The sequence below is a fragment of the Rhinatrema bivittatum genome, chromosome 14 (assembly GCF_901001135.1).
Source record: "Rhinatrema bivittatum chromosome 14, aRhiBiv1.1, whole genome shotgun sequence".
Classification (NCBI taxonomy): domain Eukaryota; kingdom Metazoa; phylum Chordata; class Amphibia; order Gymnophiona; family Rhinatrematidae; genus Rhinatrema; species Rhinatrema bivittatum.
Window position 1 is genome coordinate 42,670,602 of NC_042628.1, and position 18,019 is coordinate 42,688,620.

Genomic DNA, 18,019 nt, shown 5'->3' on the forward strand with positions numbered 1-18,019 from the left:
TTGGAGGAAGTGCCTAACCTTGAGGAGCTTCCTGCCAGTTCCATTTCCTGTCTCCAATATGAATAAATGCCACAGCTGATTAAAGTAAGCTGAACAGACTAACCTACAAACGGCTAGCTTACTGACATGCCGTAAGTCATAAAAGAAACTTTTCTATTTTTTTTTTTTTTTTTTTTACAAGTTGTGCTCAAACAAGTTGCATTGCTAGAAATAAGTTACAAAAACTGCCCAGGCACTAAAATCTCAATCTAACCTTTGAAGAGGAAGGTAGAAAGCTGATTCTGATGGGTTGGCTCATTACTCTGCAGGAGATCAGATCTGCAACTGCATGGCCATTATAAATGTTTCAATAACTCTGCGATCAGCTGCACGAGAGGCTGAATCATGAGGAAAAAATTAGAATAATCTTGAGGTGAGTCTTGACCAACCATCCTCACGGTGGCTGGAGGCAGAGAACATTGGGTTCTAGTGATGACATAAGTAGGCTTCTAGCAATGGCATATGTAGAGATGTCAGAAAAAAAACAAAAAAACCCTCTGCCTCCAGAATCTGGACAAGAAAGAGCACACCCACATGTTCTTGACTGGTGGGCAGAAGGACAAAGAAATAGATGTTAAGACTGCCCCTGTGTCCAGTCATAGGTTTGCTAACATCTGCTTCAAGCCATACAAGAGGGATAGCATAACAAGTGTGGCTATTTTTTTATTTGATTTATATTCTGCTTTTCGACACTTCAAAGCAGATCACATTCAGCTACTATAGGTTTCTCTCTATCCCTTTGTATTTGAATGCTATCAATACTTGAGCTAATTGTTCAGCAAAAGTTCAGATAAATATGGACTAGTTAAAGGTATTCTGGCTGATAGTGAAATGGTTATCTAAAATCAATGCTCATTGTTTTATAAATAAAACTAATAAAAAATGTAAGCTAAGGGGGTAATTTTCAAAAGGATTTAGATGTGTAGAAGCAACAGCTTTTGTAGCAATTTTCAAAAGCCCACTTATGAAATCCTTTTGGAAATTACCCCCTTAGCTTACTTTTTTTTTAAATTTTGTTTTATTTATATGGGCTCATGTTGCTGCTATTAATATCTCTAAAACAGAACCATTTTTCCATACAGAAATGTAACCTAAATATTGCATCTAAGACACCCACTTCACAATCAGCCACTCAAGAAGAAATGCTGCTTTTCTATTGTAGGATAATGGTCACTTTAAAAGCACTAATCTGTTGTAATTGTACATTTCCTAAATGCTGAACTAAAGGCGGGTCCTAATGCAGCCTGTGTGGGGAAGAAATCCGTTAAAGAATTCATGGCCTAAAGTGCATGGAGTCATATGTCCCATCCACAATCAAGAGCTGGCCTCGGCAGGCAAAGAATTAAAACAGGAAAGAAAACAGTCTGCTATCCATGATCAGCCACTAGCAGTCCGATAGCAATGCAATTTATTACAATATCCTTAAAACCAACAAATCTGGCACACTCCAGTGCATTTCCCACAGTGATTACACTACATGATTTGTTTGCTTTTAAGGATATTTCAATACATTGGATTTTAAGTTGCTGGTTGATGAGGTGGATTCAAGGGTGATGCTGCATCAGGAAGTTTCTTTTCTGTTTACCTTCGTTGTCAGCAGACACTGTCAAAATGCATTTTCTCTCTGTACGTTCCAGACAGCCACATTATACACGCTGAACTCATTCCTCTTCTTAAACTGCTGCTTGTAATGCTTTCCTTCTCAGCCTTTCCCCTTTCTCCTCCCCCAAGGAACTCTAGGGTATCATTCGTCTTCCCTGGAACCTAGTGTTAGCAGTCTTTTCCCTGGGGAAAGGGGAAGACTAGAGTTATCAGTTTGCTCCTTGGGGATCTAGTATTATCAGCCTTCCCCCTGGCAACCTGTATCAGCCATTTCCTGAGGGCTTTATGATATCACCCTTCCCCTTAGTACCTTACATACCTGTCTGCATGATCTCCAAAAGGAGGAAGTGTGAGGTGATGCTAACCTATAATCAGGGCTCCTGGGAAGGGCTGCAAAATCTGCCCTTTCCCTTGGAATCGCCTTGGGAGACCAGAGAGGTGGCTCCAGTCTAGTGGAAATGGCTGTTCTATGCCGGCATTTTCAGTTGTAACCGCTATCAAACACCTTCCTAGTTCTTTCTCCCTCACTCCGTAGCTCCCGCGTGTTAATCACATGGAAGGAGACGGAACATGGCAGCATGACGGGCCACATCTTCCTCCTCCTCTGCCAGCCAGACCCGACTGCTGCGATCAACCGCAGTTGAACAGTGTCCTGTGGCTGAAGGCAGTAGACCGGCCTGGCCAGCAATGGAGGAGGAGGGAGACGGCCTGCTGTGCTGCTGTTCTCTCTTTTTTTCTAGCAGTCAGTCAAAATGCAGCAGTACAGTGGCTCTAAAGAAAGGTGCTTCTGCTTTCAGTCACAGAAGGTTTTGCAGCATGGAGGAATGCAGAGAAAAATGTGGAAAATATTGGTAGTGCATTTTGACTCCTAAAGAAGAAGCAGGGCCATTCAGAAGAGAGTATAAATAAAAGCATTTCAAACTAGAAATTAACGCTGAATTTTTAAAATCCTTTCGGTTTCTTTGTAGGTCATGCTATCAGTGCTGAGGTTTCCACTCTTTTTACCTTGTGTGAGTGTTGATTCAGAGCTCAGGAAATTGAGCAGCCGTCTGATCTCTTGCTTGACAATCTTATGCTGGTGGAAGAATTCCAAGCTGACCAGGGGTCCGATTTCATGTTGAAGATCTGAGAGAACATGAATTCATAGATCAGAAGGTATGTTCTGCACATTAGTCCAAGAAAACATGAAAGCAGAAAGTTACTATATGCACAGGAAGCTCTCGCCAAAGGCATACAAAAGCTGCAGAAAGGGAAGCTCCCTGTATATTAATGTATGTGATTTTCTGATCTGATGGGACAAAACTATAGCAGGTGAATTTTCAAAGGAGTTACACATGTAAATCTAACATACTATTGTAGCAGTTTTCAAAAGCCATTTACTCATGATAAGTGCACTTAATGCGGGGTAAAACTTATTGACAATTCAATTTTCAAAAGCCCACTTACACAGGTAAAATGCATTTACAAATATAAAACCCAGTTTTAAAAGTGTAAATGCTTTTGAAAATTAAGCCCTTAGGCACCAGGCTAAGTGCCTTCAAGTACCCAAGAAGTATCAGTAGCCCATCCCAATGTACTCCTAGACATTCGAGCAGCAAGCATTGCAGCTTCTTCTTGTGATATTCTCATGACAGAATGACCCAAAAAAAGACTACAAATACTGTGTCTGGGATATAAATTATGTAAATTCGGCCAACCAGGGATATTTGTGAGTAAAAGCAACGTTCCAATTTAGATCACCTTCAAGTCTCTCTACAGCAGTGTTTCTCAAGATGGTCCTGGAGTGGCCCCTAGCCAATCTGGTTAGCAGGAGAACCACAATGAGTATGCATGAGGCAGATTTGCATGCGCATGCATACTCTCTCATGCATATTTATTGTAGATATCCAGAAAACTAGACTTGCTAGGAGGTGCTCCAGGACTGGCTTGAAGAGCACTGCTCTACAATGCTTCAGTTCAAGGGGGTGATTGTGACCCTGCAGCACTAGTTGGATTCCTCACTCAGTTTTCTGATGTACGTTGACACTGAAGTAGCACTTAAACCACAGCCCCAGTGGTATGCAGATGAGCAGCAGTTATACAACTATTGGCCTAGCTCGGGAGTAGTTACTTCATGCTCTTCTGGACAGAGGAAATGCTCACAGTACATCTTTGGAAGAAAAGAGGCAAAACCAGAGCTCCCTGATAAGCCAGCTAGGAAGAAGCAAAGCCAACGACTTTGTAACTGAGGACAATGAAAACATATTAAAATATAGTGCAGGGTTCCCACGTACAGGGCAGTCACTGGACAAAATGGCCCCCAGGTAAGGGATGCTTTCAGTGACCCTTCCCTTTCAGGCTTATGTGCTTACTGCCTCACAGATTAACTCAAAAGGGTGATGTGACGCCCCCCTGGACTTGATGCCCAGGGTGATCATACTTCTTGCTCATCCCTTGCAACTGCCCGGGCCACATACTCAGGACCACTAAGCAGTGCATTTTTGAGAACTGCAGCTACGTTCTTCCATCTGGCGATCTTGGGCTCATAACCAAGGACTCTACCACTGAGCTACAGAAGGAGTTGCCCTGGGCTGAGGAAGTAGGGGATGTTTTAGGCTACCTTTAGCACTCCATCTTATCATGTATAGGATGGGATAGCAGCAGATCCTGAGATCAAGCTCACCTCCTCCTCCTCAAGTAGTGGAGACTTAGCCCAGCAAAGACCCTCAGGGAAAAAGCTCTTCATGTCTCGGACTGCAGTTTTATAAGACAAGGAACCTGATGGACACAACATAAGAATTAAAAAAAAAAGCCAGTAATGATATAGTCACCTTGACTCTCGCTTCTTTCTTGGTGAGACTGGTGAGAGTTGAGACTGATAGCAGACATCAGATCCTGCTTTAATGGACAGCCAGAATGCATTAAAAATGCACATTATAAATGCATTTCAACCCAGAGCTGCTACAATCAGCTGAAAGGGCTTCTGGGTATTCCTGCTTTTCTTTATTACAGTTTAATAGATTTTTTCACATAAATCTGGATCTATCTTTTTCATGGTGATGAATGGAATTTATCTGACTTAAATATGAGACATGAAACAAAAAAAATGCCTTGACACTGAAGGAAAAAATACCATTTGTTATATTTAAACCCAACTCTACCCACCTCAAATGCATATTTCACAATTTATAATGCCAACTATGCTAATTATAAAAATATATTTTGGCTTACACAAAGACTTTCTTCCCACAGTCCATCTCATCTTTCAGTGCATGAACTCATACTGATGAATATATGGCCCTTTAATCATTAAAGTTCTGCAAAGGAGGGACCCCCAAGCACAAGGAGACTAAAGATATCTTTAAATGATTATAATTGTCTGGTGTTAGTTAAAATTGTTCATCAGTTTTTAATACTATATTGGGTACCTTGTACGATACCAGTAACAGAAATATCTTTAGTCTCCTTGTGCTTGGGGGTCCCTCCTTTGCAGAACTTAAAAAAATTGGTGTGGACCGTTTACCTCTTTTTCTGGCTTGGTTATGCCCTTTAATCATTGCCATGGCTGTGAGCTGTGATGTCATCAGTAGAGAATTATAAAATCAGTCAAAGTGCAGAGAAGTGGAGTTATGCAGCTGACCTCCTGTGCGTCATTCATTGAGATGAAGTTTCAAAGCATGGACTCTGAACTCTCTAAATTGCAGAGTGGTTAAAAGCAATGCCTACCATGCCACCCTGATTTCCGCCTTATCCCTTATAAGAATTTGGCTGAGAGAACTCCATGAAATATCAGGTGCTGCAGATGTGATGTCAATGGTGCCATAGGGGCACAGTGAATATTAAATCAATGACCCAGCATGGCATTGTTCCTGAGGATGCCAACTCTTCTGGAGTTACAATCATTATAACCAGAAGATTTTTTTTTATAAAGTGGACTTCAGGAAATGTTTGCTTTGCATGACATGCCACTTGATTCTGAAAAATATCTTTATTTAGCAGCATTGCAACTGGGGATGTTGCCATTTGTACCCCGTTTTCTCAGGTTTCAACATGAGAAATGCCATGCTGGGTCGAGACCAGCATCTTGTCTCTGACAGTGGCCAGTCCAGCTCCCAAGTGCCAGGCAGATGTATTTATATACTCACTCCCAGAGATAGCAATAGCTTTCTCTAGTCAATCTGGCTAATAATGCTTTATAGACTTTTCCTCCAGGAACATATCCAAACCTCTTTTAAATCTCACTATGTTAGTTGCCTTGACCACAGCTTGATTGTGTGCTGAGTGAAAAGCTACTTTCTCTAATTTGTTTTACATCTGCTGGTTGCTAGATTTGTTTTAGAATTATTTGACAGAGTAAATAACCATCCTTTCTTTACCCGTTCCACCCCACTCCTGATTTTATAAACGTCATGTCACCTCTCAGCCTTCTCTTTTCCAAGCTGAAGAGCCCTAACCTGTGTAGCCTCTCGTTATCATGTTCCAATGATCTTTCCTTGGGGGGGTGAATGCTTCGATAAGTAGCTTGGCTTGAGATCAGTGAATTTCTTTGGCTTATCTCCGTGTATTACTAGAGTATACATATGGGTCAGTTTTCAATAAATGCTAAGGGCCTGATTTTAAAAAGTATTTACTCGAGTAAGTGGGCTTTTGAAAATTGCTACAATATGTGCCATTGAATTGTCCATAGGATTTACTTGCGTAAGTGCACTTTACTCAAGTAAATAGCTTTTGAAAATTGCTATGATAGTATGTTAAATTTACCCATTTAGTTCCTTCGAAACATACCTCCTTAGTGCCTAACTTTAGGGAGATTTTCAGCCAATTAATCTAAATTTAGGACCCTAAAACTTACTCACCTAAATTTAAACCTATAGTTCAATTGCCTGAATTTAGGAGCCTGTTAGCTGGCTAGTTCTGAAAATTAGTGCTAAGGTGTGAATTTTCAAATGAATTATGCTTGTAAAAGTAGAATATATCATAGCAGTTTTCAAAAAGCCCATTTACATGTGTAAAAATGTTTTGAAAATTCAGCCCTATGGAGTGAATTTTCAAAGGAGTTACACGCATAAAAGCAGCAATTTTCAAAAATCTATTTATGTGCGTAAAACCCAGTAAATCATTTTAAAAATTATCTCCTTAGAGCCTAATTTTTTCCCCATCCTAACTCTGCCCCTATAATCACCAACTTTTAAGGCTCCTAAATTCTTATTGTATTTTTTTAATTTATATTCCGCTTTTCGGCACTTCAAAATGGATTACATTCAGGTACTGTCTGTTGACAATAGGAACCTAAAAGCAGCTGCTCAGCCCTAGTCAAATTTCAAAGGAATCAATTTTGGTACTCCATTCCCAAAGTTAGGAAACTGAACCTTTTAGAAACTAATCTTAGAGACAAATCTTGGTGACTGTATTTAGAAGTAATTTAATTTTTTTAACATCTTCCCCATGTTCATATATTTACAAAAGTATAATGATTTCAAGAAATAAATAAATGGTAGCTGAGACAGTGTTTGGGAGGCTGGGGGTAGTGAGAGTTCACAATCTGAAGACCTACTATAAAATCCGTTTTGGACAGGATTTATGCCGTACTGGGCCCTCCACAGGAACTGATCACAGTTTCGGGCCTGCTTGGGGTCCTCTGGTCCCAGTAAGTCAAGCAGCTTTTTCACAGCGTTCTGCCTCTGAAGGCACAGCACAAGCAAAGGGCCGGAAGTGAGGTAACTACAATGAGCCTGTAATGTTTCCGGCTCCTAAGAAGAAATGATAAAACAGACCAGTGTTACACAAAAACTGATGATCCTTGTTTATGCAGAATGAGAACCATCATATAAAGCGAGTAAAACAGCAGTGGCACAGTTTTGGCTCAATTTAGTCAAAAATGAATGAGGCAAGCAGTGATCTTACACTCCCTCTAACTAAGGGGTCATTTTTCAAAATGCGTTAGAGCCTTATCGCAGGCGTTAGGGCCGTAATGCTTGCAATATCGTCACAACACATGTGAGAATGGCAGAATGCATCGCGAGATGTGTATGCAAATTTATAAAATGTAGTCAAGTGGGAGGAGTAAATGAAAACGAGGGGTGCGTAACGTTGTGTGCAATAACATAATGCATGCTATCATGGGATTTAATACTGGAAATAACTGCACCTTTTTTCCTGGTGTCATGCCTATAATAGCTGTGCTTTACAGCCAAACCAGGATATTCAGCAGGAAGTTTATCTGGCTGACTACTCCTGATAAGTAGCTGGCTAAAAGTTCCTCAATTATCTGTTGTAGATTTTTTAAAATACTGGCCTTGAGTATGAGGTCCTACTGGATAAGTACAGATGGAGATACTGCAGATGCACCAGCTAAACGCAAAGAAGCCTGGAAGCCTTAGAACCTCATGTTCTCGCCAGGAAAATAAAACATTCCAAAATTCAAAAAGCTAATGCTTATCCGATAGCTCTATGCCAAAATAAAATGCACTGCCATGAAGGAGACTTGGATTGCATTCTCAAGTTTGGCTTCTGCTCCATAGGAAAGATGGAACTGGAGAAAATGGAAGAAGTTCCAGCCATTGCCTGCCTGGATCACCTTTGAAACGTAACTTGCTAGATTTGAATATTGCCAGTTTGGTTTCAAAGTTATCTGGCTATATTCAAAGGATATAGCCAGTTAAGTGCAGATGCTGTGTAATAAAAAAAAAAAAAAAAGGTGTAGGCTTGCCAGCTTAATTCCCCCCTTCCCTTGGTGATCGAGCCCATCCAACCCCTCCCCCTAAAAATAAAACAATGCATTAACACTAAGACATGGTTCTTTGGCCACACTTTCCCTTAGAGCTCCCTCGGCAGAGACACTCATCTTTCCGATAAGGACAATAAGTTATACCCCCTGGCCTCTCAATGCTAACCATTGTAAATTTGATTCAACCTAGACTCAATGTACACATGTACCAAGTTCCAGAGGGAATCGTAATATGTTGCTGCAATTACTGGATTAGAAGGAAGAGCAACAAACACTAAGGGGCGGATTTTCAAAAGGTTACGTGCGTATATTATGCGCGTAACCCCCGAAAACCCGCTCCTGTGCGCGCCGAGCACAAGCCCCGGGGCTTTAAAAAAGGGGCGGGGCATGGGCGGGGCAGGGCCAGAGGCCTCCGAAGGCCTGCTAGGCCGGAGAATTGCACGCCGGCACTCGGCCAGTGCGCGCAACCTACGCCTGCCCCAGAGGCAGGCGCAACTTAAATAATAAAGGTGGGGTGGGGGGGGTTTAAGTAGGGCTGGGGGGGCGGGTTAGATAGGGGAAGGGAGGGGAAGGTGCAGGGGGTGAAAGGAAAGTTCCCTCCGAAGCTACTCCGATTTCGGAGCGGCCTCGGAGGGAACGGGGAAAGTCCTCAGGGCTCCCCTAGGGCTCTGCGCACGCAAGGTGCACAAGTGTGCATCCCCTTGCGCGCGCCAACCCCGGATTTTATAACATGCGCGCGACTGCACGCACATGTTATAAAATTGGGCGTAGATTTATGCGCGCCGGGTTGCGCACACAAATCTATGCCCGCACGTAGGTTAGAAAATCTGGCCCTAAGGAGTTTCAAATGAAGGCTCATGGCACCACAGCCTCAGTAGAGGCCAGTTCCAATTGACCTGGAGGCCCCAGAAGGAAACTTGGGTTGAAAAACATTTCAGAGGGCTAAGGAAAAATATTGTATCAGCTTTTTTGCATGTCTCTCATTGCAATCACAATAAATGAGTTAACTTTACCTGTCATCACATTTGAAGTGATGTGCTCAGCAATCATTACTTAGAGAGCAGCATTCAACATTCATGTTCATTTAGTGCTTGAGACTTCATGTCACTTTACCATTCAACCCAAATGAAAAACACTAGCCAGGAGTTCATGGGGTTATGCGTATTCACTGTTGATCTAAAGCACCTGGTTACAATTCTGGGAGGAAACTACTCTCTTATAGTTGACTAGAATAATGCTTCTTTCTCAGCTCAAGTTCACTGTTAGGATTAGATCATGACAGCAAGAACACAGCCTTAACAAGACCACACAGTACCTTAGTCTTCAATAATATTACCCTCTTACAGATCACAATTATCCCATTATAGCTATGGAAAGTCACCAAAATCCTACTCACTGGTGATTCAGCAAACAAAGAGATAATAGGCCTTAATTGCCAGGAAATGAAAACCTGAGACTTTTCTCTTTAAAAAGTCAGGAGTTGAGCTTGCAACTTTAGTGTCATGTGTAGAAGCAGGTCACTCATACTTTTGGTAAAATTGGATTTCATGCTTCTCATTACAAAAGGAAAATTAGTTTTTACCTGTTAATTTTCGTTCCTGTAGTACCATGGATCAGTCCAGATCATGGGTTGAGCCTCCTTTCCAGCAGGTGGAGACAGACCAAAACTGAAAGGGTATCCTATATGAGGACAGAGCCTACCCTGTAGCCCTTCAGTATAACCATTGTCAAAGCAGAGAAGATAAACACCATGGAACACGCAAGTAACAGGAGAACTCTGAAAATATTGAACAAGAGAAGAACAGTGGATTAATGAATGAACTCTGTGCATGGACACTCTTGCATGAATGCCCACAATCATCACATGGATGCTTCCAGTGCCTCCAAGAAGGGAAACATAGTATATGGATCTTCGAGCGGACAGGAAGATAGAAAGGGAAGGGTGTCTGGACTGATCCGTGGTACTACAGGAATGAAAATTAACAGGTAAGAACTTATTTTCCTTTCCCTGTACGTACCCAAATCAGTCCAGACCATGAGATGTACCAAAGCTTCCCTAGACAGGGTGGGACCTTGACAGGCCCGCTCGAAGTACCTGCTGCCCGAAAGAACAAAAAACTGGTGCATGAACATCAAGGCAGTAATGTCGAGCAAACGTATGCAGAGACTTCCAGGTAGCTGCCCTGCATATCTCCTGCGGGGAGACCGACTGACTTTCCGCCCAGGAAGCCGCCTGTGAATGCAAGGAATGGGCCTTGAGGCCCTCCGGGACCGGGCATCCCTGACAGATTGTTGTGTCTGTCTGTGCCCGACGCCCTCTCTCCACCCTCCTTACCTCTCTGGCGCCTCCCTCTCCATCCGCGGGAAGACTGGCTACCATGGCGTTTTCCTGCCACTTGTCCTCGGGCGTTCCCGGACCGGCTTGACGCTGCAATCGCCATGTTTCCTGGAGGCCTAGGGGTGCGCGCGCAGCACAGACCCGATTGAAGTACCGGCATTGGCATGAACCTCGGGGGCGTCCCCCGAAGATGATGTTACCCACGACGGATATTTAAGGTCTTGGAATATGCTAACACATCGAGTTAGCAAGAGTTTCGCTACCTAAGCTACTCTGCCTCCTCGGACTTACTAGAAGTACCCGCTCCTTGGGGGCCTCGCTCTCTCCTTGTTTTTTCAGGTGACAGTCTGGATCCGGTACTCGCTCCTCGAAGGCCCTGATCCCAGACTTGCTTCGTATACTCCTCTGCCTGGAAGTCTTCACTACCAACTATATCAGCTACATCAGTGAGTTACCATCATTCTCTCTGAGCTTTCCCTGGAACCAGGTACTCACTACTCGAGGACCTATACTTTCCAGCTCATGGGCTTCATTGGGACATTGTGTGAGTGTTACCATCTGCATACCCTGCCTACTCACTATATCTCAGTCTCTCTTCAGCACAGCCTCCAGGGATCGCTGTTCCAGTATCTGAGGGACTACAGCCCAGCCAGGCTTACCAGCTCACTACTGCCATCTCTGGTGGTTCAGTATACTGTCTAATAAGAACTAGTGTGTGTTTGTCTCCTAACTCTGAGCCTGACTGGTGGTCCCTCTCGGGATCATTCTCCAGGGGCGTGGTCATCTGCCACTGGTCCAAGGATCCACCCTCAACTCTCATATAGAACTACAAATCCCGAACGGATTGCTAACTACTATCTGATTGCTCCTCCCATCAAGCATCAGATTGAGAACAGATTGCTAACTCCCTAGCAAATCCAGAACAGATTGCTAACTCCCTAGCAAATCCTGAACACAGATGAAGCTGACGATATCGCTTCCTTCAGCCAGCGAGATATCGTAGTCTTAGAGGCCTGGTTGCCCCGGTTGGGGCCACTCCATAAGGCAAAGAGACGATTCGACACTCGAAAGTCATTAGTTACCTCCTGATAACGCATGAGAATGCGTTTCACATCCAGACGGCATAGGTCATCCCCGCCAGGGCTTGCAATATCCGCAGAAGAGAACACGGGGAGCTCGACCAACTGATTGACATGAAAAGAAGACATGACCTTCGGTAAAAATGACAGGATCATCTTGAAAGAGACCCTGGAATTCGAAAAATGTAAGAAAGGTTCGCGGCAAGACAACACTTGGATCTCAGACACCCGTCTGGCGGAGCAAATAGAAACCAGAAACACCACCTTAAGCGTCAAATCCTTGAGGGTGGAACGGTGAAGAGCGCCCAAAGGACCAAGTTCAAATTCCATGAGGGACAAGTAGGATGCAACGGTGGCTTCAAATGTTTGACCCCTTTGAGGAAACAGACAATATCCGGGTGAGATGCAACCGCGTGGCCGTCGAGGCTTCCCAAAAGAGAACCAAGGGCAGACACCTGAACACAGAGTGAGCCAAAAGAGAAACCCTTAGAGAGACCTCGCTGCAGGAACAAGAGGACAAGCGAGACTGGGGGCCAAGCGTGTCATAACGCCCGCTTCCACACAGGCCAACTCGAAAACCTTCCAGAACCGGACATAATCTCATTATACAGTCACGCAGCAACCAAGCAGGCTCTCTCACACAACAAAAACACACGCCATGGATCTAATACAATGCATTCCCAAACTTCCCCACCACTACAACCAGTACCACCCTCCCAAATTCACTCCCTCCACCAGACGTCTCACCAAAATCCAAACTAACCCTAAAATATACTTTAATACCCTCACACTCATCACTCTACTACTCATCAATGCACAGTCTATCACCAAAAAAATCCCAATCATTCATGACCTGCTCTCAGACTACCAACCAGACATATTCTGCATAACTGAATCATGGCTCAAACACACTGACACAGTCCTACTCAATCAACTGCCCAGAAACACATACAACATATTCTCCATACCTAGGAGCAAAAGAAAGGGAGGTGGACTACTATTCCTAGCCCACAAAAAACTTAAATTCTCCTCTTTCTCCCTAAACCTACCCCCTCCTTTCGAGACTAACCTATTTAAATCGAAACAACTACAAATACTCCTCCTCTATGCTCCTCCCGGCTGCCTACAACACAACCTCTCCCCCCTGATCGAAGCCATCACAACACACATCAACCTACAAGAACCAGCCATCATACTAGGAGACTTCAATCTCCATATTGACACCCAACCAACATCTCCCACCTGCGAACTCCTCCTATCTTCCATGACAGCTCTCGGATTCTCCCAAATCATTAACACCCCCACTCAGAAATCTGGGCACACCCTTGATTTAATTTTCATTAACAATAAAATATCTGCAACTGAATCACCCACTACAACTCCAACTCCATGGTCCGACCACTACCTCATTCAAGCCAAGCTTCAACATCATCGAACACAGCAAAAACAGACTCCTGCTTCATTGAATACACCAAACCTTGCTCCAGTGAAGACCTAGCAGAGCTACTCCCGGAAGCACTAAAAACAATCAACCTACATGATGCCAACTCAGCTACAAACTCCTGGATCTCCATCAACGCTGACATAGCCAACACATTATGCCCCACAATAAAAAAGGAAATCAGACCATCTACTAAACAAAATGCTCCTTGGTACACCCCCGAACTGAAAACATCCAAACGAACGCTGAGACAAACCGAAAAACAATGGAGACGAACACCTACACCAAACCTGAAAGACAAATATAGAACACTTCTACACAAATATACAGCTGACCTCAACATAGCAAAGTGCAATTTCTACACATCCAGAATTCATGAATACCAATTCAACCCGAGGACCCTCTTCTCATACGTCAAAGAACTCACCAACCCAATCCAGAATGACACAACGCCAAACTCCAACAACATCTCCAGTGACAAACTAGCTCAATTCTTCAAGGACAAAGTCGACAACATCATTGCCAAGATTCCCCAATCCCACAACGACTCAACAAACATCCCTCCACCCATCCACATTTGGACCCAATTCACTCCTGTTGCATCTACAGAAATTGAACCCTTCATCAAAAAAACCAAACCAGCATCCCACCCCGTAGACTCCATCCCCATCAAAACACTAAAACTCATTAAAGAGATTATTGCCAAACCTATAACCCAAATCATCAACCTATCCCTCGAACAAGGAATCTTCCCAGACAAACTCAAAAACGCCATCATCAAACCAATCATCAAAAAACCGCAACTCGACAAATCTGATCCTGCAAACTACAGACCAGTCTCCAACCTCCCATTCCTAGCAAAAATCATCGAGAAAACTGTCAACAATCAACTCACAGACCACCTCGACGCCCACAATTTTCTCCATTCAACACAGCACGGCTTCAGAAAATTCTACAGCACAGAAACTCTCCTCCTCTCCCTCACCGACACCATCCTCAGAGGCCGAGACAGTGGCAAGACATTCCTACTGATCCTCCTCGATATATCAGCCGCATTTGACACCATCAACCACAGAATTCTCCTCACCAGACTTAAAGAGATCGGTCTGCAAGACACTACACTCAACTGGTTCAAATCATACCTCTCTAACAGATCCTTCATTGTCAAGACAAACTCTTCTGAATCCTCCCAAGTACCCCTCACCCATGGCGTCCCTCAAGGTTCTTCACTATCCTCGACCCTCTTCAACATCTACCTCCTCCCACTATGCAAATACCTCTCTGATGCCAACCTCACCTACTTCGTTTATGCAGACGACATTCAAATTCTACTCCCCATCACCAAATCCATTGAACTCACCATGGAAAGATGGAACAAACTCAGTTCAAATTTATCTCAACTGCTATCACAACTATCACTCTGCCTCAACCAAGCCAAAACAGAAATCATTCACATCCAGGACGACCGTCCCTCTTCCCCCCTCGAGAGCACCCCCTCAAACAACCCAGGAAGCGCAAACAACACTGGGATGCCAAGCTTATCAAGAACCTCACTCACACCATCCACAAAAAACCTAGGAGTAACCATCGACAGCCAACTCAACTTTAAACGACACATCTCCAATATAATCAAAGATGGATTTTTCAAACTTCAAACACTTAAAAAACTCAAACCTCTCCTCCAACCGCATGATTTCCGAACAGTACTGCAATCAATTATTTTCTCAAAACTCGACTACTGCAACTCCCTCCTCCTTGGACTTCCTGAAATCCACATCAAGCCCCTCCAAGTACTACAAAACGCCGCTGCCAGAATTATCACCAATCACAGAAAATCGTCCCACATCACACCTACTCTCAAAGACCTCCACTGGCTGCCCATCACACAAAGAATCCAGTATAAAACCCTCACCCTTCTTCACAAAAAAATAAACAACAACAGAATGGTCTGGCTAAACAACACCATCCAACCATATATCACACAAAGAAATCTCAGATCCTCCAACTCAGGTCTCCTCTCCATCCCAACTCTTAAAAATGCTCACCTCAATACAACACGCAAACGAGCCATTACAATAGCTGGCCCTACCCTGTGGAACTCCCTCCCCCCTCAGCTCAGAAACGAACCCTCACCGCAAGTCTTTAAAAAACAGCTCAAAACATGGCTGTTCTTGAAAGCATTCCCTCCTGAACCCCAACATCCCAAAATAAACGCTCTTGAAAGCCTTACCGCATAACTTCTACCCTGCACGAACTCATAACCCCTCCTCCCCCTCTCTATCCTCCCTTTTTCCCTGTCCCCCACCCTACTCGTAACCAAGTCATATTGTACATATTGTATATAGGCTATATGCCACTTCTATATACCCACATTTAATATCTAATTTTAATTTTATCCATATGTTACAATGTTCCTTATATTAATTGTTTAATCAACTGTTATCTTGTTACAATGTAAAAATAGGGCAGTTCCGGCTCTATTCAACCTGTTATCTGAAAACCGATGTGATATCTCGATCGAATGTCGGTATACAAAAGAAATAAATAATAATAATAATAATAAGTAGAAGTTTTGCGGGCCCGCAAAATAGTGGAGATGACGTCCTCAGCGTATCCCCTCCGCCTTAGCCTTCGCCGTTCAAAAGCCAAGCCGCAAGTCAGAAGCGATCCGCCTGGTCAAAAAATACAGGACCTTGACTGAGAAGGTGTTGAAGATGACCTAGGCGAAGAAGACCGACCGATGCCAGGTTGACTAGATCCGCGAACCATGGTCTGCAGGGCCACGCAGGAGCTACGAGAATGACCGGGCCTCTGTGAAGCTCTAACCGTCTGAGCACTTTCCCTATGAGGGGCCACGGAGGGAACACATACAGCAGAACGTCACTCAGCCATGGAAGGGCCAGGGCATCCACCCCTTCCAAGCAGTGTTCCCACCAGCGGCTGAAGAACCGGGGAGCCTTGGCGTTGTTCAGAGTTGCCATCAAGTCCAGGTGCGGGGGACCCCACCTGTCGATAATTAAGGACATGGCGTCGAACAGCTCCCACTCGCCTGGGTCCAGGTGCTGACGACTTAAGAAGTCGTCTTGCATGTTCTCATTGCCCGCTATGTGGGAGGCCATGAGGCAGTCCAGGTGCCGCTCCACCCACGCGAGAAGGCAACTTGCTTCGAGGGCCACGAGTTGACTCCTGGTGCCCCCTTTGTGATTGATGTACGCCACGGTGGTAGAATTGTCCGAGAGCACCCGGACCGCCCCTCGCTGAAGTAGAGGGAGAAATTCCTTGAGTGCTAGACGAACTGCCCAGGTCTCCAGGTGGTTGATGTGCCAGCGAGACTGGGCTGGGGACCAGTGCCCCTGCGTGGTCTGAGACTGGCAAACCGCTCCCCAACTGGATAGGCTGGCATCCATCATGACTATCATCCACTGCGGGGTCCGAAGGGACATTCCACGGAGGAGGTGCTTGAGAGAAAGCCACCATTGTAATTTGCTGATGGTAGAGTCTGAAAGCGGGAGCTGCATCTGAAACTGCTCCGATACCGGCTGCCAACAAGCCAGCAAGGCTCTCTGTAATGGTCACATATGTGCAAATGCCCAGGGGACCAGGTTGATCATGGAAGCCATGGTCCCCAGGACCTGCAGATAATCCCACGCCATGGGGAGAGGCATGGAGAGGAAGCCCTGGAGCTGATCCATCAACTTGAAAGCTCTTGAGTCCGGTAGAAAGACCTTGCCGACGCGGGTATTGAAGCGAGCCCCCAGGAACGCCAAGACCTGAGACGGATGGAGATTGCTCTTGGAGAAGTTGGAGAACCCTATGCCGCCAGGTGGTCCACTGCTGGCGCCATAGAGTCTCCAACTTGGCCCGGATTAACCAATCGTCCAAGTATGGGTAGATCAGGACACCGTTCTTCCAGAGGGCTGCCACCATCACCACCATCACCTTGGTAAACGTGCGTGGTGCCGCAGCAAGACCGAAGGGCAGGGCCCTGAACTGGAAGTGCTGCCCCAATATGTGGAACCGGAGGAACCTCTGATGATTCCGTACGGATCGGTATATGCAGGTAGGCCTCCGTCAGATCAAGTGAGGCCAAGAATTCTCCGGGATGTACCGCCGCTATCACTGCCCGAAGGGTTTCTATCTGGAAATGGGGTACTTTGAGGGCCTGGTTGACCCTCTTGAGATCCAGGATGGGACGAAAGGAGTCGTCCTTCTTCGGGACCACAAAGTAGATTGAGTATTGGCTGGCGCCGCGCTCCGCCACTGGAACCGGGCAGATGGCCCCCAGACTCTGAAGTCTGAGAAGAGTCTGGGTCACTGTGGCCCGCCTCCGGTGGCCGCACAGAGACACCATATACAAATCCAGGATGTCACGAGCAAACTCTAAAGCGTAGCCTTTGTCTATTGTTTCAAGGACCCACTGGTCCGACGTGATCTTGGCCCATTCCTCCACGAACAGGGACAAATGACCACCTAAGTTGTGAACCGAGGGATTGGCCGGCGGATTCTCATTAGGAGGCGGGCTTGGGCGCAGGACGGTGGGTAGCTGCATCTCGAAAGGGCCGATGGCCTCGAAAGGACTGGGGCCAAGACTGGACCTGAGAAGAATTTCCCCTAGGGAAGGCGCCCCTTGATCTAGGGTTATAGCGGAGTTGGCCCCGGAAGCGGGTACGAGTAGGGAAGAAGGATCTAGCCTGTTTCAGGCAGTCCTCAGGCAACTTATGGACCTTGTTCTCCCCCAAGGATTTAATAAGCTGGTCCAGAACTTTGCCGAAAAGCAACTTACCCTTAAAGGGGAGAGTTCCCAGCTGTGCCTT

General features: G+C 45.1%; 1 protein-coding gene across 2 annotated transcripts in view; it reads right to left on the reverse strand.

Annotated features, from left to right (window-relative positions):
* Positions 1-18,019, reverse strand: part of C14H16orf71 (chromosome 14 C16orf71 homolog) — a 386,375-nt gene that overhangs the window by 97,351 nt on the left and 271,005 nt on the right. For both annotated transcript variants that reach the window (XM_029576717.1, XM_029576716.1), the window contains exons 25-27: positions 7,175-7,370; positions 4,304-4,398; positions 2,647-2,766 (exon numbers count right to left, since the gene is read on the reverse strand). The gene's annotated coding sequence lies outside the window, so the exon portion shown is untranslated. The remainder of the gene's footprint in view (positions 1-2,646; positions 2,767-4,303; positions 4,399-7,174; positions 7,371-18,019) is intronic.